This window comes from Rattus norvegicus, chromosome 12, assembly GCF_021556685.1.
Source record: "Rattus norvegicus strain SHRSP/BbbUtx chromosome 12, alternate assembly SHRSP_T2T, whole genome shotgun sequence".
NCBI lineage: Eukaryota > Metazoa > Chordata > Mammalia > Rodentia > Muridae > Rattus > Rattus norvegicus.
This window is the reverse complement of record NC_141545.1, coordinates 45,019,710-45,046,182: the sequence shown is the minus strand read 5'-3', so window position 1 is coordinate 45,046,182 and position 26,473 is coordinate 45,019,710. Positions and strand designations below refer to the sequence as shown.

Below are 26,473 nucleotides of genomic sequence, written 5' to 3'. Positions count from 1 at the left end.
CGCTGCGGACGCCGGGGCGCGCTCGGAGCGCCCACCTCCGTGGCAATCACACCCCTCCCCTCCCCTTCCCCCTCTTTTTTCTTTCTTTTTTTTTTTTCCTCCTCCTTCCCGAAATGTGGAAGGCTTCTCCGCCTTGTGCAGCCGCCGGCGCCGGTGATCTGCAGGCTCGCCCTCTCTCTCCCGATCGGATCGGCCGCTCGCCCGTGTCTGCTTTCTGAATTTTTCTTTCTTTCTACCTCCCTCTCTCTCTTTTTAAATTCCACAATGACACCTGCGATTTCGCCCGAAAACAGTTGATGGAAGGCGATGGTGTCAGGCAAAGGACTCTGGCAGCTGGAGCTCGCGCGGTTGTAAACACGGACAGCCGCCCGCCTCTCGAGGCTTACTATGCCGGAGAGCGGGAGAGCCGTTGCTCGGAGCCCACGGAAGGTGGAGGAAGCTGGTGCTCCTCGCTCTCCTCCGCTGCCTTTAAAAACTGTTTTCTCTGCCTTAACAAGGAACACACACACACACACACACACACACACAGACACACACACGCGCGCGCGAGCAACAAGCTGGGCGGTTTGATAACATCGCTTTTATCTGCCTTCGCCTCGCCTCTCCCGCTCTCGCCTCTGATAATTGACAACTTTTGCTTTGGAAGTGCATCGCCTGCCTTAATCTCGAACCATTTAGGGTGTCAATTGTTCTTCTGGAAGCCTGGCACCGGGTGGCGGCGGCTCGATTCATCGAAATTAAAAATGTATAGGGCTCCAGCAACTCTTTCCTGGCGGTGGCAGTGACATTTGGTGGTAAATGCCATCTTTGCTTTTTATTGGGTCGTATTACCTAGCTCTGAAAACATTCGCGTTGTTAAACCTGGCGCTTAGACTGATAATGGGAGTGCGTGGTCTTTAAATACGCGCTTTGTGCCTGAGTTACTGTATGTGGAGCTCTGTGCCCCGGAGAGTAAGAATTTGTTTAAATATTGAGCAAAGATTTGTAAACAGATGTAAGGCAATTATGTTTCAAGTGTAGAATATAATTGGAAAATTGGTTGAACGGCCTATTTAATTTAGCCTTAAAAACTGAACTTATTTTAAGTTGTGTGCCCAATTTTGGTGGGGGAGCGTTATGGGTGCTGCCTTTTGGAAAGCATGCGTTTATTGCAAATTATTTTCTGGAACCCCTGCTGTAGATAGAAGCTTTTTTTCCTTAGTCCCTGTTTACACTGGATAAATAATTTAGTGTTCAAATTGTAATTAGTTACATTTAATTATGGGTGGCATAGATGTTTTTTCTCCCCTTGGAGATTAGTGGAGAAATACGAATTGTTGCCAACTTTGGAAGTGTCATTCTGTTTTCATGCCGATAAAGAAATCAAGCATGATTTTGGCCTACAAAGACTGAGTGACACAGTACCCCTGCTTCCACTCTTGTAAGCAGACTGATTGCAGGTCACCCCGAATTTTATCCAGAGGCTGAGTTTCAAGATTCAGTTAGCAGTTGGGGTTCTTCCTTTTACTACTGTGGGAATTTACTCTTGATCTTTTGATGTGAGATAAAACTACTTCTGCCTCTTTTTTCACCCCTCCACCCCCACTTCCCCTGTTTGTCATTTAGTATTAGATTCAGGGACCTTCATAGATCAGCAAATGTATTGACTAGCAGGGTATTCCCCCCCCCCCCCCCCCAATTTGTCGACTGGGCGATCACAATGACACTTTTACAGGTAATTAAAATAACCAAGTCAGCCACGTTAGTTGGCCACATTACTGTCATCACGCTGAGCAGCAGTGCTGTGTGCATGTGGCTAATTTATATACAATGTGTTGTGCGGGCAAATGCAAGCCTGCCCGGCTGAACAGCCCAACTCTAGGATCCTTCCTCATTTCTCTCAGCTTCAGCGAGTGAGGGGGTAGAGAAGAGATTCTTTGTTGAAGATTCTGAACTTTGATTTTGACTGCATTCTGGGTATTTCTCCCCTAACATATTTAAACCAAAAAGTTGACTTTGGAATATAAAGTACAATTAACTTTTTGGGTGACTAATTTTGGAATGCAGAAATTGGTTTAGATTTAGATTGGTTTAAAAATGTAGACTGTTTATATGGAGGTGGATAAATGGTGTTTAATTTTTAAGAACTTTATCTTTATTTTATAAGCACTGATTGTTGTTTGGCTTCCTTGTGTACTTGTGTGAGGGTGTTGGATTTCTTGGGGTTGGAATTGGAGACCATTGTAAGCTGCCCTGTAGGTGATGGGAATTGGACCCAGGTCCTCTGGAGGATTAGCCAGTGCTCTTAACCCTGGAGTCATCTTTCTAGCCCTAAAATTTTTAAAAAACCAAACCTAATAATAAAAGAGACCCGGGGCTGGGGATTTAGCTCAGTGGTAGAGCGCTTACCTAGGAAGCGCAAGGCCCTGGGTTCCGGAAAAAAAGAACCAAAAAAAAAAAAAAAAAAAAAAAGACCCACAGAAAACCAAAACCAAGGACAAACTGCCTTTAGTCCTTTTTTCTGATTCTTAGTTGAGATTTTTTTCCCTGAAGAGTGTGCACACACAGCAACAACTTACCTTATCGAGAATACATTGCCTAAAGAATATTGTATAGAAGAGTTGATTCCATAGGAGAGGCAGTTGTCATCTTTTCAAAATCATGTTTTGTGTCAGAAGAACTCTAGGAACCTAGCATTTTGTGTTTTTGAACAGTTTGGCCTGCAGTTTTGTTTCTGAGCAGAGCATAGTCACTTCTAGAACACTGCCCACCCACATGCTCCTGTTATCGTGGATGGAGGTGTAAGCTGGAGCCGAGCCTTGAGGGAACCATGAGCCACGCCTTCCTGAGATCCTGAGGCCAATACCAGGGCTGAGCAGAGGCTGACTGGGCAATCAGGCCCCCTAGATTCTTGTTCCTCGTCTCTTACTGAGTTTGTTTTCTGACACTGCCCGGAGTCCCATTTCCTAGCCTTTCTTTTCTGTCTCCACCCCCACCCTAACCTGTGAAAGGCCATTGGATGCATATGATGTGGGTCCTCGTTGTGCTGATTCTCACTCTTCCTCCTGTGAGATTTGTAGCCACTGCTGCAGGAAATTTGTGCCTGACTGGTCCTTTGTGACACAAAACTTTTCTCATGCTGTCCATCAAGTTAAGTGTGCTTAGTTTTCATTTTTGGAAAATGTAGCAGTGTGGCCCTGTAGAAAATGTGGCCCTGAACTCATCCCTTAGTGAAGAAACATTATAGTTTCCAGATGCCCAGTGTATCTTTCTGTGTTTCTTTTGAGATACTGTGGAGAAAGTGACTCTGTGCCCTTTAGGTTAGACTTAAGTATGTTGGGTACTGGGACTTGGGGGACACTTCTAGGTTCTAGATATTTTCTCCACATTCATGTCTGGTTTGCTTAAATTCTCCTTGGCTGTAGGTAACTGAATAATGCTGTCAAATCCTCACTGAATTAAAACACGTGTACACCCATTAGTACTTAATGTCTTACCCAGGGCCATTCATTTTGTTTCTGAAGCTTTTAGGGTAATTTGTTGTAGATGTAATTTCCTGTTGTCTTATGGGCCTTCTCTGTGCCCTAAGGAAAGGAAGGTAGTTGTAACTGTAGAAAACTTGAGCTGCTGGGAACCTAGAAGCTAGAGTGGGGAGTGCGGGATGGAGAGGAGGGAAGATTTGCCAAGGTGTCAGAGCGTCCAGATACACTCACAGGCTTTTTTGTTTTTGGGTTTTTTTGTCCAGTTTGCAGTTTTAATATTTAAAATAAGTGTACGTTTAAAGCATCTTTTTCATGATGGTTCATTTCCTTTAATGAAAATATTTATAATATGCCAATGTGTTTTCAGCATTTGTTGTTAGTAGCACATGGCATTATAGTATTTATATTTTTTTAATGGCAATAATTGCTACCCGGTAATGGTTGCCATATTAACCTCCAATTGCTAGTAAATATTTTTAAGTACATAATAGACAGCAATTTAAGGCATAGTGTAGCAGTTTACTGGACCGTTTTAAAGAGCCATTTGTACGTGTGATGCGTTCATAATTTAAAGCGAAATAATGTGCCTGAGATCCACATGTGCCAGAGGCCCTGCCATGCTCATGGCGAAGCAGGCCGGCCCATTCCATTCTCTTTGTGTGCCAGACAGGAAGTGTTTGTAGAGTGTGTGCAGGCACTCTGGTCGTTTTGCCATGGACATGTTAGATGATGTATATAGAAAAAAAGTCTCTCAAGGTATTTCTTTAAATACCGTTAGCTCATAGATGTGACTTACGCTAATTAGTATGGAAAATTGATCTTTTTTGTTCGCTAGCTAATTTAGCCTAGTTAATTGTGGGCTAATTGTATTCATCAGACACGTCCAGGATCTATACTCTGAGATGAGTAAAGGCAGCATTGAGATGGAACTCTCAGTGTGTACTGGGATGCTGTAGATTATCTGAATGGTAATTCAGCTATCAAAGTTTGATTCAGAGATAGATATTTTTGAAGCCTTGACTTATTTTTCAGAAGATAATAACATTGTTATTTAAGCCAGTACAGGTACCGATTTCCCTCCTGTGGAAAGGATGGCATGTTTATCTCACAGGAGCTGGCCGGTGAGAGAGAGAGATTAGATAAAGCTTAGGAAAATTAAAATGTGGTTGGATAGTAGGTGTGACTGGTGACCTGTGCTTTCTAACCATTTACTAGAAGCCCTGAGAGGAGACTCTCCAGCGCTGCTGCTAGCGTGCTTTAAGATACTCCGAGTGCATAGAGTGCATATGAATGCACTGGACAGATTGCAGAAGGTGCCGTGTACCAGGATTGATCTCTGTTTGTCATTTTAGAGATAATTTTGTTGTTGCAAAGAAGTAGCATCCAGTGCATTGCAAGGGGAGTTAATCAGATAGCGTAAATTAGATGGCCTGTGGGAGTAGCTTCCCCTCTCAGCAAAACAAGAAAAAAAATATAAAACAAGTCAACACACATTTGCCTCTTAGGATCCGCCTAGAGTTTTAGAATTAGAGACTCAGTGTTTGTGTTATTGGAATGTCTGACTTTCCCTTATTGAGTGCTGGATCACATCCTTTTGATCCCGCTCAGATAATTCCCCTTTATGCTATATGCTTTCAATGTTTATTTGAAAGATTTGAAGGTGTTAGCTTTGTTCTGTTGAGAGAACTGACTTCATTACATAGGGGAGGTGATATTCCATTCATCTTGGTAAATATTAACATAAATGAGGAGTTGTAAATTCAGGCTCATTTGCATGAATGAGATGCCCATGCTTGCCCAGTTTTTTAGTTGTAGGTGCTTATGTGCATCAGCATAGTTTCCTTTCTTTGCTTTAGCTGATTTAAAAATAGTTGTGAAATCATCTTAAAAAGCTGAGATCTGTTGCTTTGTGGGATTTTCCTGTGCTCCTGGACGGTACTGCTTGTAAGGCAGCGGTGAGGAGACCGCCCCTTCCAGCTGCTGGGGACAGCTGCTGCTAGGAAGCTTCCCTGTGCGCATGTTGGTGATGCCTGCTGCACAGGCCTCCTTGAAGGAAGGATCTCTTTGCGTTTGTTTGGATTCTAGTCTAAAACCATAAGATGACTTCTTTCTTCCCGGAGGGAAATTGGGAGAAAGCACTTTTCTCAAGGCAAATGTTCCTTCACTGGTGTCTCTCCTGCTTCAGTTCTGTGTTTCTGAATGTTTATTTTCTCATTCTGGGGGAATTGTGGTAGGATATTCTTAAAGCTGTATTTGCATCACTTCACAGTAAAGCACACAGCTTTCTGTATTTTGTACCCCCCCCCCCCCCCCCGGAGCTGGGGACTGAACCCAGGGCCTTGTGCTTGCTAGGCAAGCGCTCTACCACTGAGCTAAATACCCAACCCCTCTTTTTGTTAGTTTTGAGACAGGGTATCGTTTTGTAGCCCAGGCTAGCCAGGAACTCACTAGAGAACCCAGGCTGGCCTCAAACTGAAGGTAATCCAGTTGCCTGGGCCTTGGCAGTGCTGAGATTACTGAATCTTTATTAGAGGTCTTGGCAGAAGTACTTGCCCCAAGTTCCCGACATCCAGAATCCACACAATGGAAGGAGAAAATGAACTCCATAGTTGTCCTCGGACAGGCAGACACAGATATGTGCATGTATGTGTGCACACTTGCACACGTCTTCTGAGCACACACAAATGAATGAAGAGGGCATTTTTTCTATTTTCTTTTGGTTATAATTTATTCTTAATTTGTATCAAGTCACAGCACTAATTGGCCATTAGACATTTGGTCTTAGAATTGAAAAAAAAAGCATTTATTTCAAATAAAACAGATAATTGTGAACAGGAGTTTTGTAATATGGTGGAAATGTTTCAGCGTGACCCTCTAGCATCTTATTAAACTTTAGGAAGATGAGTATTTGTGACAGAGATACACTGTGTACCTGGAGCTTGTTTGGGGGCTCTGGGTAGACTTTCTGCCTCTGCCCAAGAGTGCTAGGGCCACAGTTGTCCCCCAACCCCAAACTAGGCTTGCTCATTTTAAAAATCTGTTCCGGGATCACCTCCTCTCTGAAGCTTTCCGTGATTGCCACAGGTGGAACTAGTTTCTCAGAGTCTTTTTTTTTTTTTTTTTTTTTTTTTTTTTTGGTTCTTTTTTTCGGAGCTGGGGACTGAACCCAGGGCCTTGTGCTTCCTAGGTAAGCGCTCTACTCTCAGAGTCTTGATACACCTCTGAGGAGAAGAGGTTTTTTAGTGCACAATTATCTTGGTTCTCCCTGCACTTAGGCATTCATTCCATGCTATTAAGCATCCTGGAGGCATCCTCAGCGCTTGTTTGGGTTCTTTTTTTTTTTTTTTTTTTTTTTTTGGTTCTTTTTTTCCGGAGCTGGGGACCGAACCCAGGGCCTTGCGCTTCCTAGGTAAGCGCTCTACCACTGAGCTAAATCCCCAGCCCCACAAGGTCACTTTTTATGAGTCCAGTAAAGAGCCCAGTACACTAGGCAGTGAACTGGAATAGAGAAACTTGGGCCGATTTAAAATTTTTATTGATTGGGCAAATCAGGCTGGACACAACTTGTGAACTTGAGTTGGGGCATGTGAGAAAATCATTTGAGCATATTTTGTTTTAGACACAGTGATCCTGGCTGGTCTAGAACTCACTTTGTAACTCTTCTCAGAACTTCTCAGGCTTCTGCATGGGTGCTGGGATTTCAGACATGCACCCAAGACCTCAAGCATATAACCGTGTGAGCATTGGTCAGGCCGGCACCTGAAAGGCTGGGGGAAGCCTCAGCTTTCACCATTTTTAAGGGAAAAGAGATGGAATTGCTCACACCTATGCTGTTCTTGGGTTTTTCCTCACATGTGAGCTGTGAAAAGAGATGTGGAATCCATCTTTGCATGTGGCTTTTCTTCTCACTTGGGATTTCCCCGTGTATGTATTTTAAGTACTGGAGGATTTCGTACCAACTCTGAGCTATAACTGGTGAAACCAGGAATTGAACCCCGGCTCTTACTTGGTAGTTGATGGATGACTTCCTAGGCAGCTCTTCGACCTTTAATAGCAAGTATGCTAACATTTTGAGATTGTTCTTAAGGAATGTCAAAAATAGTACCTGATAAAAACTATTCTTAACATCAAATCATGGTTAGCCTGCTGTGCCGATTCCCTTGTTCTGTTTTGCAAAGAAAGGAGCTAAGGTCTGTATACTTTCTGATTTTCATTGAACAACCTTGGTCGTGTCTCAGCTTTGCGTTGTCACTGAAGGAGGGTCCTCATAGATCTATAGTCTTTCTGTTAGGCATGCGGACTGTGAATAGGGCCTTAACTTTACCATTGGAACTAGAAGTTACCATGAGGGTGTACTCTGTAGTCTAAAATATTAGAAAGGGTTCATTCCCACTGCCTTGTGCTGCACGTGGAGACTGTTAGAGATAGAGAACATGGCTTTCCTGCTATTCCCTCAGGATTGTCCCACAGTGGGAGGGATCCAGCAGCACTTTCCCTAGCTTGTTGTTTGGGCTGGCAGAGGCAGTCTAGACCTCCTTGCCTCAGGCAGTTGGAGTGCCTATCCGAGGTAGGGGGCCTGCCCTTCAGGCCCAGACAAGGACTGTTGGCTGGAGGATGCTTGAAGGGTGTGGAGAGGCCTGGTGCTGTGTTCACAATGAGCAGCAGTTCTTCAGGGAGGTGCAGGCCCCTTCCCCCCCTGAGTTTGGCTCTCCTCACTGGCACCCTTCATTAACAGTGAGAACACTGGCAGGTTCTGTGATGCTATCAGGAGGAAAGATTTGGTGTTTCTACCGTAGAGCTCTTCTGTCCTCAGTCTGACACACAGGCTTTTTGCTTGCTGTTTTATGTGGAAAACGAGGACTTCTGAGACCCAAGGAGATGTAAGGGATTTGGGAGTGAGGGTGGATGGAATAGCCAATAAACTAATATTTAGAAATGTTAATTTTTTGTATGCAGTGTTTGAGAAATTTAGGACATGTATAATTCATTTAGGAATAGTGTGCATCAGAAATGATTAAAATCTAGCTTGCACTTACCAAAGGGCTAAGGGTCTGACGCACGGGGGAAAAGACCTACACGTACGATTTAATTTCTGAGATGCTGTATGTCAGGCCCAGAGGGAGCTGCATGGGCTGCGTGATGCCTTGAAACTGAGAAGACCAGAGGGGAACTTTCTGCTGGCCCTGGGAGGGGTAGAGAGTAGGCTGGGGCCTGCTGGGGAGTGAGAAGGGAGTTCTGTGGGACTCTGTCACAGCTCTTGAGTTTGCTTGGGAGAATTTGCTGAGGTGGCCTGTAGAACCCTCTAGTTTATGGCCCTGCTTCTCGGCTTCCTTTTAAAACAGCACGGACACTTACTGAGGTGGAATTTTCATTAGGTGGAAAATGTAAAGTGTAGGCAGGCCAGTTTAGATTAAGAAATGGTGATGTTAAAATAATCTTGAGCTTTCTAAAATAATCGAGCTCTGAACTTTAAGGAGACAGAGCTGCATTGTGCAAGGTGCTAATGACTAAAGTGACAAATATTTCAGAGACTGGACAGACGTGAAGTCTTAAACGAGCAGATGGCACATGAAATGAGAATGGGAGATAATCCAAGACGATAGAGAAACTATTAAGAGAATGGATTGAAGAAAAGCGGTGTGTTAAATGGTATTGGATTGAATATGTGTTTAAGAGTCTTTCTAGGACTGCTCTCTTTCACAGGCAAATCTGACTTCTTGAGCCCTGTGAGCCACCGTCCTTCAGGTTCTGCACATTTTCCACGGTAGTTTCTGCATGATGATCACTTGTGTTTGACCCTGCTGCTGTGGGTGCATTTAAGTCAGTGTGTGCTTTCAGTAGACAGCGAGATTGGTTTCCTCTGACATGAGAGTAAACAACCGGGTAATGACAGTTTTTAAGGCACTTATAGGCCTTGAGTGGCAGGAGAGGCTTGCTGTCTGTCTGCTCAGTGGTCAGTGACCGTGAGGGTGGAGGTTGTCCTGGTGAGCTGATGGGTAGGTGGCTCTGAGCCAGCCTGGGGCTCTTGAGGGAGTGGGAAAAGCAAGGTCCTATTGAAGGTTTGCTTTTGTAGATTTAGGAGCAATAGAGAGACTGTAAAGGCAGAGGCATAATCTGGTAGTTTAGCAAAATCCCCACTGGCCTGGCTTTGAAGGGGCCTCTTAGAGATTAAGGATGGGAGAGAGTGGGAGAGCCCTAGTGTGGAGGAGGGGCAGGGCGGGCCGGCTCCCTGCAGCTCCAGTGGGAGTCCAAGGGTTAGACACTGGATTTTATTTTGAACAAATAAAATCCTAAAAAAAAAAATCTGTCTTTTAAATTTTCATTTATTTGTGTGGAGGGGGAAAAGAGGACAGTTGCCACAGGTATGTGGAGGGCACAGGACAACTCTCACAATTTATTAACTTGTCACTAAAGCTTTTGCATTTTGCATTTCATGTTACAGTGGTTCATTGTAACAATCTTTTTTTTTTTTTTTTTAAAGACAGGTATTTACTATGTAGTTGTGTCTGCCCTGGAACTCATTAGGTGAACCAGGCTGGCTTCAAACTCACGAAGATGTGCCTGCTTCTGCCTTTCAAGTGCTAGGATTAAAGCTGTGTAAACCTGTGTTATACCCGGTTTAACAGGAGCTTTCTTTAATAAGTCTCGGGCTTGAGCACAGCACCCAGGGGAGCTTGGCTTTGGCATTGGCATGCAACTGTGGGTGGTACAGTAGTGAGGGAAGGACCCCACCATGGAATGGTGAGTTGGGATGGGAGGATGGGCTCCCACATGCTGTCCTTGTGTCTCCTCGAGCACACTCACTGGGGCACAGGCACAGGCAGACGCACACAATGAATGGATTATAGGCCTGCCGGACTTTCTGCTCTCTCAAGCCCTGAGTAAGTGGTGCAGTGACCTTTGTTTTCAGTGGAGGTGGACCGTAGTTGGCCTGTATACTGAATGAATACGGAGGGCGGACAAGGATCAGAAAATACTTCTCAGAAAGAAAGGGTGCGCTGTACATGGCAGTGCATTCCTTTAATCTTACCACTGGGAGGCAGATGTTCAGAGGGTTTCTGTGAGCTCCAGGTCAGCCAGCCTGGCATGCTGAGACCCTGGTCAAAACAAAACAAAACAAAACAACTCCTCCCCCCAAAGTGAACATTTCCTCAGCTTTAGAAGAGTAGGTAGCTGTGTGCATATGTGTAGTTGTGTGCATGTGTGCATATGTGTAGATCTCTTTTGAAAGTAACTTTCCAATCAAAACATGCACTGAAGTCCTGTAAAGAGTGATTTAATCCTAGAATAATAGATATTTAAAGGAAATTTAGTTATATAATGACTCTAAATAAGGGTTGTAGTTACTTTAAAGTGAAAAAAAAACCCCACATTTATCCCTTTTGTGTGTGTACCTGCATATGCAAGTGGAAATATTCAGAACTGGGAGTCAGTTCTCTCCTTTTACCATGGTTCTGGAGACTGAACTCAGGTCCTCAGACTTGGCAGCAAGCACCTTTACCCACAGAGCCATCTTAACAACCTATGGCAGTCCCCAAGAAAATCAGCTTCAGTAACACCTGAGCAGCTCATCGTGGAGAATTTATTTCAGAGCACATTTAACCCAAACTCAGGTTCTTAGTGTTTGAGGCCTTGGAAGTAGTTAAAGTAGTGCCATTGACACAGATTTAGTGTCAGGTTCCCAGCTCAGTTCATGTCTGTTGGGTGACCCGGGTGCTCAGGAGACTGGCCACACACTTGATGACTGAGTTCTAGCTTCTGGACCCAAAAATTATGCTCTGACCTACACAGTGCGCTCTCTCTCTCTCTCTCTCTCTCTCTCTCTCTCTCTCTCTCTCTGTGTGTGTGTGTGTGTGTGTGTGTGTGTGTGTGTGTGTGTGTGTGTGTGTGTGGTAAGTTGGGGGGCAGCGACAGAGAGAGTCAGAGAGACAGAATGAGACAGACTCAATTCATTAATGTGTATGAAGTGCCTGAGATATATATTTAAAATATATTTTATTAGTTTTGGCACTCTGATGATGAAGTTGGGCTTTGCCATCCTGACAGATGGCACTGTTTTGAATCTGTCTGTAGAACCCTTTAACATTTAGTTACACTGTAGATACTAGATACTTTCATGAGCACCCATGCTTTGGATTGTGAAAGCTAATAAACCGACTTCTTTATTTTATAAACTTGATTTGAAGTGGATGTGTTTCCTCGTATTTGGAGACTTTTCTAATGACATTATTACTATAAATGGCTTGTGTTGGTTTTTATGTGGTGAGCTCAGTTACACGCCAAACAGACTCAGAATGGTAGGCATTTGTATTCTAAAGTAACTGAATTGTATTGTGAAATTTTCTTACAAGGTAGGTATGCTGCACTGTTAAAATCTAAAAGAGCTGACTTGAAAATTTTCAGAAAGTTGTGAGCTCTGAATGATAAGTGTTAAAGCCTGTTTAGCAATGCCTAGACTTCAGTATTGGCACTGAGCACAGAAGTATTTGAAGCAGCCCAGTCGAGGGTCAGTGTTCTCTGATGCAGCTTTATTCCACTGTGTGTAGCAGTGTGAGCTCGGTGATGATACTGTATGATTTTCATGAGGGAATTTGTCAGCTATACACATGTATAAATAGTATACCTGTAAAATAGCATTTTCAGACCTCACTGGAAATAATTTACTCACCTTGGCTTAGGTAAGTAAATGTGCTTTTGATTTGATGGCAGACAAGACTAACAGTTGAGGGTCGGATCACAGGGAGGAGCTTGAAGTTAAATTCTGTGTTTTAGGAGGAAGTCTAAAGAGTTTTAGAGATACAGCAACGTGCTCAGACTTCTGTTTTAAAGAGAAATTCATAGAAGTTGTAATAAAGGAGACATAAAGATGAGAGACAGGGCTGTCTTAGGATTTACTGCTGTGAAAAGACACTATGACCACAGCAGCTCTCATAAGGACAACGTGTAATTGGGGCTGGATCACAGGTTCAGAGGTTCAGTCCATTATCATCTAGGTGGGAGCATGGCAGTGTCCAGGCAGGCCTGGTGCAGTAGCTGAGAGTGCTACATCTTCATCTGAAGGCTGCTAGCAGAATACTGACTTCCAGACAGCTAGGATGAGGGTTTTTTTTTTTTTTTTTTGGTTCTTTTTTTCGGAGCTGGGGACCGAACCCAGGGCCTTGCGCTTCCTAGGTAAGCGCTCTACCACTGAGCTAAATCCCCAGCCCCTAGGATGAGGGTCTTAAAGGCAACACTCACAATGACACACCTACTCCAACAAGGACACACCTCCTACTGGTGCCACTCCGTGGACCAAGCATTTTCAAACCATCACAAGGGCTCCTTGTTGTTGTTGTGGTGGTGGCTGTGGTGGTGGTGGTAATGGTGGTGGTGATGGTGGTGGTGATGGTGGTGGTGGTGGGTGGACAGCACCCAGATGGGCTGGAGACTGATGCTTTGAGCCCAGGCGTAGGAAGCATCTACTGACCCTGCACCCCCAAGCCTCACAGACCCGAGACAGCCCCGACGACGGGAGAGTGTGTGTGTAACGTGGTTATGAGCTGCCTAGTCCCAGAGACAGGGAGATAGAAGGGAAGGGGATGGCTGGATGGGTGGAGTGGGTGAATAGGGCCTTGGGCAGGGAGGGTGGCGGTGGTGGAGTGTGGAGGTGTGAGTCAGACTGTTTTGGCAGAGGAAGAGCTCAGGAAATTCAGTTATCAGAAATGGGCACAGTATAGCCCTGACAGGAAGAAAGGAAATGGGGGTAAGCAGGTCCACAGCCCTGGTCCTTTCTCAGCAGGAGATCCAGGCCTCTGCTCTTCTGGGAGCAGGGCTTAAGCTGGAGAAAAGCAGGTTTATCTTCCCACTGTGGAGCTAGCTGCTGTGGGATGTTTCCTCTTCCTTTTTCCCCTCATGTTTTGAGATAGCTTTTCACTGTGTAGCCCTGCCTGTCCAGGAGCCCACTCTGAAGACAGGCTAACCTAGAACTCACAGAGATCCTCCTTCCTCTGCATTTTGAGTCCTGGGATTAAAGGCTTGTGTCCCCTCCCCCACTATGATGCTTCCTATAAGCTGTGTCTCTACCGGCTCACTATTAACTTTAGAGCCAAGGAGGATGGCATAGGTGGCCCTGCATTCTCACATACCTTTGCGCACATTTGAGCTTTGAGAGCTCAGTAGGTAGAGAGGGCATGTTGGTAGCCTACAAGCAGAGTGTGTGTGTGTGTGTGTGTGTGTGTGTGTGTGTGTGTGTGTGTGTGTTTGGTCGTACACAAGCACAGGCACGGGTGCACATGTGCCTGACTGTTCCTGGCTCTGATTCCTTTGAGTCTTTACTCCTAGTTTCTTTGTTCCCTTAGATTAGCACTTGGCTGCTTGATTGGACAAGTTTTGTATAGTTATTTGGAGTGTCATTTTACATGTCAGTTTTGTCTCCTGCTCGGGAATTTCACTTCCTACTGTGCTCCCTCCTCCCCTCCCTTCCTGCCCTCTGGCCCCTACCTTCTTCCTTTTTCAGCACGCTCCTGCCTCCTTGTGCTCCGGAACCCTCTGTGCTGCCACTGTGCTGTGACTTGGCAGCTCTGAGCCTCAGTTAAGCACTAGAGTGGACGTATGCACTTGAGAAGCTTCTGATGGAATCTCGTGGTGTGGCGGGGCCTCTCCAGTTGTTTCGAGTACACTTACTGGCACAGCATGTGCTATCCGTTTTCCATTGGCTGGGAATTCATTCAGCCTTCCCAGGTGGGCAGTCATTTCCCTTGGCTACCCTGAAGCTAGAGCTGGCTCTCCTGCCGTTGTCATGTTTCTTTAATTTCTCTCCAAGTGAGGTAGTACTAATGAGATACAAAATATTTTCATGAAATAAAACTTCCAGGAAACTGAAATGATAAAATCGATGTGTGTCTGAGTCACTGCGATAGCTGAGGCTTCCCCAGCACTGTGTGCGTGTCAAGTGTGCGTGTCTGCTGCGCTGGAGCGCACAGTGCACATAGCCATGCCGTCTTCATTCTGCTGTGCTCACCAACACTTTCCATGTGGTTACAGTTTTCATAATTATGACTTTAATGGAAAGTAATTTCTTTTATAAATTAAATAAAATATCACTTAATTACTCTCAGATTCAAGCAATATGGAAGTGTCTAACATAAACCATAAAGGCCCTTTTCCCTCTGAGGAAGATACCAACCAGGATTTTAATTTGTATTATTCCAGATTTGCCCCTAGCTCTTGTGTACATCTTGGTGTGTCTTCACATGCAGATTGTCTTACTGATTTCTAAAATAGCACATGTAAGGTAGAGTGTGCCGTGAACAGCTCATTTCAGCACGAGCACCCAGCCTCACCCTGCCCTCTTACTGCCCTCAGGAGCTCTGACCCTAAGTCCTAGATTGTTACGGCATGCACTACTGTGGCCTGCTGCAGTGTCTGTAGGTAGAGCTCCCAGCTTCGTACCTGCCACTCAGGGATGCAGCTGTGCCGCAGTCTGTGCCCGTCTCCACATGCTCGTCTGATGGGCGGGCTTCAGTTTTAAAGATGGGGGGTGATTCTCACCTCCTGTAACATGACTTTCTGCTGTGTGTGTGTGTGTGTGTGTGTGTGTGTGTGTGTGTCAGAAAGAGAGAGAGTAAATTTAGACATAACTTTTCTGTTATTTTTGTTAACAATAACATCCTTTCTCTAAGATAATGTACTGTTGCTTGTTTAACCACCAATTATGAGCAACATTAAGACACTTTCATCTTTTTCTGCAATAATAGTTAAACACTACATTTCGATAGATACAACCATGAGCCCACTAAGAACATATGTTAGTTTATGTTTCTACAGACAATGCATCATTCCATTTTCTTGTTCTTACCTATCCTGGAAATTGCTCAATTTTGCTTCTTTGAGCAAACACATCTCAATATTTTATTTTTTGAATTTTTGGTTTCCAGTGAGATTATGAAGCTCTTGTAAATATTATATAGGTATATAGATTTTTTTGAGTTTTCTTTTTAAAATGTTTAATCTCTACAAAGGCCCTTTCCCCTTATTTCTGGTGGCATTAGGTAGGACCTGGATTCCCCGGCCCCCGTCCTGTGCTGCTGCTTCTCCCCAGCCTGAGTTCTTCTGAGCAGAAGCTGCTGTGGCAGCCGCTTCAGAGCATGCAGTCTGCTCACCCCGTTGCATGCAGTCTGCTCACCCCGTTGCTTTCTTAGAGGGGGAAACGTGGGCAAGAACTTCAAGTGGTGGAGGCTACAAGGCAGATCTGAGTTCCTCCTGTCCCTTCCAGACCCGGTCCTGCCAGGACTTCTGGGCTGAGCCTCCTAGCCAGCCCAGTTTTTACTGGGTGCTTTCTTTTCTGAGCCCTTAAAAATTAACCATGTAGACCACATGATTCAGTGCATGCATGAAAGTGGGGATCACTGGGGCGTGTAGATTTGCTTGAGATTAATGGAGTGATAATACAGCTTACATTTTTTAAAGTTTGATCAGAGATTAGTGAAGTAGTAATGCCAGCTTGTGATTGCTTCACACAGACAGACGGGAGTCTCTTAGACTTTTATTCTGAACAGAATCATCTAGAAGGGAAAATGAGGATAGCTAATTGTTCTGATTCATGGTGAGGAAGATTAAAGCATGCCACGGTGTAGTCTGGAAACATCTCGCTGACGTTATGTTAGTTTGTCCTGTAAAGACTCAGGTCCTCCTGTCAGAGATGGATTATCCCAGCAGCACTCATGTGCATAGTTAAACATGCACGAATAGCCTACAATGACCAGAACAGATTTCTTTGTTAGAAGCCAGACCCTCAGCAGACATTTGGAGCTGGTTTCTATTTTACCACACCAGTGTCCTTTGACCCTCACTGGGTCCACCACCTTACGACTCAGACTGTTCTTCCCGATGGATCTGTGTCAAGGATGGTCCCTGTAGAAAACTTCTGAAGAAGAATCCTTGAGAGCACATTGTTAGCCCGAGCAGTGTGGACAGAGGCCTGTGCAGGAAGGAGCAGCTCATGTGTGCTATCAGGAAGAAGAATGCATGTCCTCATGCTGTGGGTGACATGGGATCGATCACATGAGGAAACACTGCAGGTTTAGTCCCATGTTCCTCTTTGAGTGAAGTTGAATACAAAATGATTGTTGCTAGATGGAGTGCTCCCTAAACTCACGCCTTTGCATTGGGAGACCTTGTCTCATGGGGAAAAAAGGAAAACACCCAGTGCTGCATTTACTTTACTATAGACCCCAGGCTAGCCCCACACTCTTGGTCCTGTCTTCTTCCCAAGTGCTGAGGTTACTTGGGGGACCTGTGTTGCCCTGTGGTCAGACCTAGAAATAATTACAAGGCTTGCAGTCACTTAGAGGTGTGCATAGTTTTTGAGATTGTCTACTCGAATTATGGTACCAACACTTAAACTTTTCAGGGTATTTATTGAAGTAGATTTTGTTTGTTTGTTTTTGAGACAGGGTTTCTCTTACAGCCCTAGCTGTCCTGGAACTCTCTGTAGACCAGGCTGGCCTCAAACTCAGAGATCCGCCGGCCTTGGCCTCCTGAGTGCCAGGATTAGAAGCATGCACCACCACCTGACTGAGGGAGCTTTTATACAGAATGTACGTCCATTTCAAGCATGCACTTTCATGGATTTTGACATCCACAGAACAGCACATAGTTTCATGTGTGTATGAGGAGTGAATCCATTCTGTGAGACTGAGAGGGGTGTCTGTGCAGCAGAAGGGCCTAAGTGCCATGCAGTCAGGTCTCCTTCCCTCCCGACAGCTTCTTCCCCCAACCACACATCCATCTGCTGTCACAGGACAATTATTTAGCCTTTTCTGGATTTTTTTGAAACTGGAATAATATATAGTCTTTCTACTATCATTCTTTGTTTTTGGATTTCTTTTTTTAAAAAACAGTTCCTGGAATGGACACACCACATTTTGTGCTTTGCATTCAATTAAAATTAATGTACTAATTCTGGTGTTTTTATTTCTGTAAATAAGTAGAGGTTTAATTTGGTAATGGACTGCCAAACTAAAAAGTGTTATAGTATTTGATATCTCACCGGTTGTGCATGACCTCTAGGTTCTGCATGTTTGCATTGCATGGTTAGTTAGCTTTTAAAACTATTAGCCACTCTCTGGGCCAGCAATGTGCCTCGGGGGACAAAGCAGCTTGCCCTGCAAGTGTGATGACTTGTGTTCAATTCCTGGAATCCACGTAAAGGTGGAAGGATGTAACTGACCCCACAGAGTTGCCCTCTATATCCGTGCTACCCCCGCCAATAACACACAGACACTAATAGTAATATTATTTTAAAATTATCCTCTTTAAAGGCTGGTAGTCGTAACTGATTTCAATTTATAAGTCACTAATGATTGCTGAAGTACAATGTCTTTTTCACCTGCATATTATGTCATTTATATCTTTCTTGTGATTGCTTATGGGAAGTTTTCCTCCAAATTAAAAATTGAAGTTGTTTCCTTGGGTTGCCCGTGTCTCTGCCCCTTGTGTGCATTCTGTACACTCTTCCCAGCTCTGATTTACCTTTTTTGTTTTCAACTGTGTTCTTTGAAGATCAGCTCTCAAAATGTGAAATCAATTTGTTATTTTCTTTTGTAATTTATACTCTTTTCTCTAAGAAATCTTTGTTACCACAGAATAGTGAAAAAGAAAACAGTTAATCACTGTGTGTCAGCTAGTCCCCAGTCAACATGCTCCTTGACTCACTAGTGTGAGGAAAGAATCGAAGCTTCTCTGTGTCCTGCTGTTCCCTGTGTTCCCTGTGGCACTGGTTGTCTCAACATGACATGGCAGAGGCTCAGCTTTCTGAGCTCACCCTGCTCCTCGGTGCAGGCTGGCCTAGACACTGTGCCACCCGGAGACACAGGCCTCATCTCCTGTTCCTCTCTGGATGCTGGGGCTGTGCTTGAAGACCTTTACATGGCATCCAAGGTACCAGATAGCATTATAGCTTTTTTGAACAGCATGTTTTACTCCTTTCTCATTTCTCCCAGTGTAGGTCTCACGGCGCCCAACCTCCCACAACTGCTCTTAACCCTGAGTAGTTGTGGTGCTTTCTGTGTGCTTGAGAGTTTGGGTGTCTGGGGTCACCCCTGATGCTGCTATGCCCCTTTCCTTAAGGCGAGTGCACTTCTTGCTGCCCTGCTCCTTAGTGGGATTTTGTCTTTAAATCAGGGAAATGCTCCAGCTTTTCTACTCACTTTCTTTTAATATTTTATTTTTTAAAAATTAGATGGCATTTTCATAAGAATTTCCTTTTGATTAATCCTCTTCCCACATTCCTGCCTGTTGGCCCTTTTGCCCTCAGTGGATCCATTTCCACTGGGATCTCCTGTATTCCTTACTCCCTCCCTAGAGCTCGTCACCTCTTTCCAGTCTTATGACCCCTGTTCTAGTTTCTAGCCATTACTGCATTTATTCCCAGCTCTACTTTCATAGTTTACAGAGCACATCAGAGAGAACAGGCAGTATCTGGGTCTCTAAGCCTGGGCTTCCTTGTCCGGTATAGTGATCTCCTGTTCCTTTTTCTACAAATTTCACTTTCCTTTTGGGGTTTTCAAGGCACGGTTTCTCTGTGTAGCTCTGGCTTTCCTGGAAGTCATTCTGTAGCAGGCTGGCCTTGAACTGAGAGAGATCCATTCGCCTCTGTCTTCTGAGTGCTGGGAGTAAAGAAAGATGCCTGGCTCAATTTCATTTTTCTTTATAGTAGAATAAAGCCCCATTATGGGGCCTTGAAAGGTTACTCAGTGGTTAAGAATATTGGCTGCTCTTCCAGAGGACCTGGGGTTGATTCTTAGCACCCACGTGGCAGCTCACAACATCTGACTATCTCTTCTGGCCCTTGTGGGCACTAGGCATACTCATGGTGCCTAGACACATATATAGGCAAACACCTTCACACATGAAATAATAAAATATAAAAAACTTCACTCTGCGGGGCTGGAGAGATGGCTCAGTGGTTAAGAGCACTGTTCTTCCAGAGGTCCTGAGTTCAATTCCCAGCAACCACATGGGGACTCACAACCATCTGTAATAGGATCTGATGCCCTCTTCTGGTGTGTCTGAAGACAGGGACAGTGTACTCATATATAATAAATAAATCTTAAAAACCCCTCACTATGTAGAACAGTCTGGCTTTGCTAGGATTAAAGGTATGCACTGCCATGCTTGGCCTCAATATAAAAATTATTTTATTTTTAAAAATTGGCACGTGGGGTTGAACCCTGGGCGTTGTGTTAGGTAAGTGCCCTACCATTGGGATACAGCTTTAGCGCTCCACGGTGCCTTAGAGTCAGGCTGGTAATGTGTGGAGTGCTGTGTGGATTTGACTGGGATTATGCTGAATAGATATAGGTCACATTGGCAAGAATGTACTGATAATAATTGAGACTTCTAGTTCATGCATATGAGCTTGTTTTCGGGGTGCACGCGCGTGTGTCTGTGTTGCTGGGGATCCAAAATAGGGTTCGAGGTTAGCCAAATGTTATGCCAGAGCCACACTCCCCAGCTTTCCTTTTACCACCCCACCCCCACCCCACCACGACCCGGTCTCCAGGTTGTGTGTAGACTGCAGTATGCTCTCCTGAGTAGTATGCTCTCCTGGGTGGTCTGGTGCCTGATGTGCTCTTTCTACCCTACCCCTTCTGCTGGGATTAGTGGGCTTCAGGGTGGATGTCTGTCCTTATAGCTTTCACTTCCCCAACATTGTTTGGTAGATTGTGTGTGTAGATTTGAAACATGTATTTAAATTTGTCCTTAAATTGTGTATGCTTTTTAATGCTATTTTAAAAGAAATGTTTAAGATTTTTCTACTTGTTTACCACTGATATGAAGAGGTGTGTTATGGTGTGTACTGACCTTGCTAAACTCTGTGATGTGTTGTGACTGTTCTGTAGCAGTCTGAGGTTTCTGTAAATGCATATTACAGTGTTGTCTGGAGATAAGTCACTTCAGGTTTTTAAAGATTTATTTATTTATTTATTTCATGTATGTGAGTACACCGTCGCTGTCCTCAGACACACCAGAAGAGGGCATCAGATCCCATTACAGATGGTTGTGAGTCTCCACGTGGTTGCTGGGATTTGAACTCAGGACCTCTGGAAGAACAGTCAGTGCTCTTAACCCGAGCCATCTCTCCAGCCCCTTTTCAATTTCTTTTGAAGCTGTATCTTCTTTCTTTTTCGTGATGTATTATACTATTTGGAACCAACAGTCCAATTTTGGGTGATGGTTCTCAGGGTGCAACCTACCCTTGCTCCTGAATTTAGGCAGAGTCCTCTGTCACCATGTTGTTCACTCTGGGTTTTTGAACATTTCCCCATTAAATTAGCTTTTATTCCTTAAGATTTATTTCATTTTTACGTGTCTCTGTGTGTATATGTGCACATGTGTGCTAGTGTCTGAGGAGGCCAGAAGAGGGCATCAGATTCCATGGAGCTGGAGTTAGAGGAGCTTGTGAGTGGCCTGACGTGGGTGCTGGGAACAGAACTCCCACCTTTACAGGAGGGAGCAGTCCGCACTCTAGACTAAGTTCGCTTTTCCTCTTAAATGTTTTTTTTTTTTTTTTTTTTGGTGCATGTGCGAGAGAACATGGGCGTGCACCTCTGTTGAGAGATAGATTTGGTTCTGTTGGTGGACTCTCTGTGTTTTGCAGATGAAGTTCCAGATAAAGTTAGTTCATGGTGTGTTGCCATTGTTTTTTGTGTTAGTTTTGATTTCTTAGCATCTTCGTGTTTTTTATATTCATGCCCTTAAAAGGATACTGGCATGTGGATTTCTTGTGAGGTTTTCCTATGGTCCTGGTGCCACAGGGCTATCAATCTTGTTATTTATGAACAGCCTTCCTTTTATAGTTGAGACAGGGTCTCACTCCATTGCTGCGCTGGCTAGCCTGGACTCACAGAGACCCACCCGTCTCTGTCTCCAGAGTGCTGGGATTAAAGGTGTGCACCACCACACCTGGCTGGCTGTTTGCCGAGTCTGTTTAGGACATATTTGCAATATTTTTTAATGGAAAAGTTTATTGTTAATTTTGTAAATAAATAGTCATTTATTTATTTATTTATTTAGAGAGAGAGAGAGAGAGTGTGTGTGTGTGTGTGTGTGTGTGTGTGTCCCATGTGTGTACCATGGTGCATGTATGACAGCTGGATCACAGATTGTAGAAGTTCTTTTCCTTCCCCCAAATTTGTCCCAGTATCAAACTCTGGTTGTCATGATTGGCAGCAAGGGCTTTCATCTACTGTAAATCTCTCTAGCACCTGTGGGGAAGTTTGAAAGTTTGAGTTCTGTTGGGGGTAGGGGGAGAGGTGTGTTGTTCTTTTTCAAATTCTTGTTCACTTAACTGGCATTCTTTACTAAACTAAGAGTTGTCTGTGGTCATCTGCCCTTTTCGGTATTTCAGGATGTACAGTGATGGGCCTTCACTTCTGTGCCGGGGCTTGTCTGTCAGGCTCAGGAGTCTGTCTAGAGAAACCTGTTAGGTTTATGAATCTTTTTAAAGAACCAGCTTTTGGTTTTGATCATTTTCTTTTTAGTCTGTTTGGTATTTCTTACCTTTTGACGTTATTTTCCTCTGTTTAAGTCTTCCTCCGTAAGTTCTAGTTGTAGAAGCTTAGAGTCATGGGTCTGTTGGAGTTAGAGTTCTCTGAATACCTTTAATTATATCTCATACATTTGATTTGTTACATCAGTCATTAGCTCCGAGTACCCTGTGCTTTCCCCATGTGCTATTTGGAAGTTTAGATTCCAGAGTTTTCAGGCATTCCAGATTTTGTTGTTGCTATTAATTTCTAACTTAATTTTGTTCAGAGTTTTAAATTCTTAACAACATATTCGTGTGTATTTGTTTCAACACATGGTTCTTAAGGGTGAATTTTCCGTGTCATTTGAAAACTAGTGTGCTCTGCTGTCCTGGTCTCTCTGGTTAACTGTGGCTGCTCATATCTCTTGCCACAGTGACCTTCTATCCCGGTGCTGACAAGACCATTCCTGCCTTTTCCCTGTGCCCGCCCTTCTCCTTGGCCTTCTGTTGGCCCTCTGCTTGCTGCGGAGAAACTCTGCTAGGTGCTAGCTCCCCGGAGGTTTGGCTGCTTCTTGAAGAAGTAACTTTGTTGTTTTCAGACAAGGAATTCCTAAGTAGACTGGGCGTGGCTTGGTCTCACCATGTAGCCCAGGATGACTTTGGACATGGGCTCCTTCTTCCTTTCTCCCACAGTGTTGGGCTTACAGGCAGGCGTCATGACTCTCAGCAGAACTGACTCTTTTTAATTGCAAAATTTCCTTCTTTACTCTAGTAATGGTCACTCTCTTGGAGTTGGCTTTATTTAAGGAACTAACACTCTTACAGTGAATATTCATTTTTCTATCATTTTATTGTTTTTTAAACTTATGTGTTTATATATCTTTCTCTGACATTGGATTTTTTTTCTGGTATCTTTTTTCTTTTTATTCACCTGAAGAACTTTTGAAAATACGTTTATTTTAATATAGGTGTATTAAATTCTGTTCATCAAAAAATTAGTATTTTTCCCCATTAAAATGTTTTTTTAATATATTTTAATTATATGCATGTGTGTATACACATCTGTGAGGGGAGGGGTATATACAGGTGAGTATAGGTGTGCAAGGAGGCGGTGGGGGTTGAGGTGTGGGTGGAGTGGAGCTGAGATCTCCTGGGGCTGTAGTTACTGAGATTTATTGGAGAGTGAGGTCCCCAGCAGGAGCGGTTTGTGCTCCAACTCTTGAGGTGGCTTGCTGCTGCCAGCCCATTTCCCTTCACCTTGGTTGAAACTAGGTCTCACTGTAGAGCTGGCTGGAGGGCAGCCTGTCCTTGTCTCACAGGTGCTCTGACTAAGGGCGTGTGCCACCACACCAGCTTCATTTACCCTTGAAAGGAAACATTTTAAAATATACAAAAATACTCTCCCTCCCTCCCTCCCTCCCTCCCTCCCTCCCTCCCTCCCTCCCTCCAGATCTGTAGGTTTTGGTGAACGATTTTCTCTTTTAGTGTGTCTTTGCAAAGTTTTCTGGTTTTCATATGTCCCTCCCCCTTTCTGCTGGGGATGGAATCCAGGGCCTTTGCCCAGACTAAGCGCTCTTATAACTGAGCCATACCTAGCCTCTAGCTTGCATGTCTTCTGATCAGTCTACAATTAATATTATTTCTATTTTTCTATGTAATATCTTTCTTGGACAACTTTTAAGAATTTATATTTATCATTGTTTTCAAGAATTTTATTTTGATGTGGTTTCTGTGTTTATGTTGCTGATGGTTCACTGACCTCCTTGAATTAGAGATGAATTGTTTTCATAACATTTGTAGATAACTTGGCTGTCGTTCATAAATCTTTTATGCAGTACCTGCTGCACCCCACACTCTGGAATCTTGGTCTTGTGGGGTGGTAGATTGCTGGCTTCTGTTCTTTGGCTTTGTTCGTTAGCTCTGCAGTTCTGTGCACTCCTTTTAGCTTAGGCAGTACCATAGTACACTTTCAGGACTCCTCATTTCTGCCAGTGCCTCCTGCACTTTGTGGGGTTTGAACTGAGGCTCTCCTGCATCTAGACAGGAGTCCACACTGAGCCACATTCGTGTGCCCAGCCTACTCCCCAACCCTCTGTGGGTGAACAGACTCTGTGGGCTTCTCATTTCACACCTTGTGTATTTGACTTTTAAATGGCACATTTTCTGTGGTGGATGTTTGTATTTTTCTTCAAATTCTTGACTGTATTTATAACAGCTGTTTTTAAAGTGCTGTCTATTACTTACATTATTATTTTAATCTTTGGCTCTGTTAATTGATTTTGTCCTAGTAATGGACTTGTCTGCCCGTCTGCCCCTCTGTCCATCCATCATCTGTCCCTCCTTCCCTCCCTTCTTTGTTCCTCCCTCCCTTCCGTCCTTGCTCTGACTGCTGCATAGTGTGATATCCAGACCTTGTGAGCCTGTGCACCCTTTTCTTTGGTGATTACATTTGTGTTGGTCGTGGTTACACTGCTGGCAGTTAAGGTGGGTTACACTGCTGGCCTCATTGGTTTTTGAGGCTTGCCTGTTAGTGTAGTCTTTATGCTAGAATTGGCTCCCTGCTTACTCCTGGGTCTCCAGTCAGTGTGTACCTTGGCTGACTGTTGCAGCCCAGAGTGGCTTTTCCAGTTAGTCTTTGGCCTTACTGACTCTGTCCAGTGCACAGCTTGGTGCTCAGGAAGTTTCCAGAGAACCTCTACAGCATGGATTTCCTACATAATTGTCTTCTTTTTGGTTATCTACTCCAAATTCCAGAGGCTTCAACTTTTAGAAACCCTTCCTCACTTGTTTGCCTTGTAGAGAACCTAGTTTTGTACTGCCAATTGGCCAAGGCCTGAGTATGGAAATTTTATTTTATTTTTTGCCTAGTTTTCTGCTTATTTAAGGTGTGGGAACAATTCAGGTGAACCTTTATTTAATTTTAATTAATTAGTTAATTAATCCTTTGAATTAGGATAACATCCACAAAGAGTTAAGTACTAATGAACTAATTTCATTAGTACTATCTTTATGGGTGTTTTGCTTGTATGCATGCCTGTGCACCATGTGTGAAGAATACCGTTGGAGGCCGAAAGAGGATGTTGTATCTGCCTAGAACTGTTTATATATATATTTTTTTTCTTTTTCTTTTCTTTTTTTCGGAGCTGGGGACTGAACCCTGGCCTTGCGCTTGCTAGGCAAGCGCTCTACCACTGAGCTAAATCCCCAACCCCAGAACTGTTTATATTTTAAATGTTTGATTTCTCTGTGGATGTCATCGTAGTTCAGAGGTTAGCACAGAGTAATTATTTCAGAATGTACTCTGTCTGGTCAGATTACAGTGCTGGCTGTAGTGGGAAAGTGGTCACCAGCAGTGTGAAACTCTGTGAGCATAGGCTGTGAGCTGTAAACACCAGCAGTCAGCTATACTGGCCGTCCGTCTGCCGCCTGTGCTGAGCAAGTCAAGTTCACTTCTCTTGTCAGCCTTTGGAGCCTCAGAGTCTCTCGGTCCCATGTCAGGTTCACTCAGGTCTTCACAACCGTGGAGCTTGTTCTTCACATACCTGTGCTGCTGCTCTGTCTGCTTGAGAGGACTGCGCGTGAGGCTGGCTGCGAAGCGTGGGAGTGTTGGTGTTCCTCACTCACTCGCAGCTCCCCTGCGACTTACCCCTATCACTCGCAGCTCCCCGGCGACTTACCCCTATCACTCACGGCTCCCCTGCGACTTATCCCTATCACTCGCAGCTCCCCGGCGACTTACCCCTATCACTCACGGCTCCCCTGCGACTTACCCCTATCACTCGCAGCTCCCCGGTGACTTATCCCTATCACTCACTCGCAGCTCCCCTGCGACTTACCCCTATCACTCACGGCTTCCCGGCGACTTATCCCTATCACTCACTCGCAGCTCCCCTGCGACTTATCCCTATCACTCGCAGCTCCCCGGCGACTTACCCCTATCACTCACGGCTCCCCTGCGACTTACCCCTATCACTCGCAGCTCCCCGGTGACTTATCCCTATCACTCACTCGCAGCTCCCCTGCGACTTACCCCTATCACTCACGGCTTCCCGGCGACTTATCCCTATCACTCGCAGCTCCCCGGCGACTTATCCCTATCACTCACTCGCAGCTCCCCTGCGACTTACCCCTATCACTCACGGCTTCCCGGCGACTTATCCCTATCACTCACTCGCAGCTCCCCTGCGACTTACCCCTATCACTCGCAGCTTCCCCGGCGACTTATCCCTATCACTCACGGCTCCCCTGCGACTTACCCCTATCACTCACGGCTCCCCGGCGACTTATCCCTATCACTCGCAGCTCCCGGTGACTTACCCCTATCACTCGCAGCTCCCCTGCGACTTACCCCTATCACTCGCAGCTTCCCCGGCGACTTATCCCTATCACTCGCAGCTTCCCCGCGACTTACCCCTATCTTGTATTTCTTTCCGAGTGTGGCACTCCTAGTTAGAAGCAAACAGTAGTGTCTGGTAAGTTTAGAACTGTCGTATAGAACCTA

General features: G+C 44.6%; 1 protein-coding gene across 8 annotated transcripts in view; it reads left to right on the top strand.

Annotated features, from left to right (window-relative positions):
- The window catches only part of Med13l (mediator complex subunit 13L), a 196,681-nt gene that overhangs the window by 653 nt on the left and 169,555 nt on the right, over positions 1 to 26,473 (top strand). For 2 of the 8 annotated variants that reach the window (XM_087578973.1, XM_087578971.1), the window contains exon 1: positions 111 to 794. The exons of the other annotated variants lie outside the window; for them this stretch is intronic. The gene's annotated coding sequence lies outside the window, so the exon portion shown is untranslated. Of the gene's footprint in view, positions 1 to 110; positions 795 to 26,473 lie in introns of those variants that run through there. 8 annotated transcript variants of the gene reach the window in all.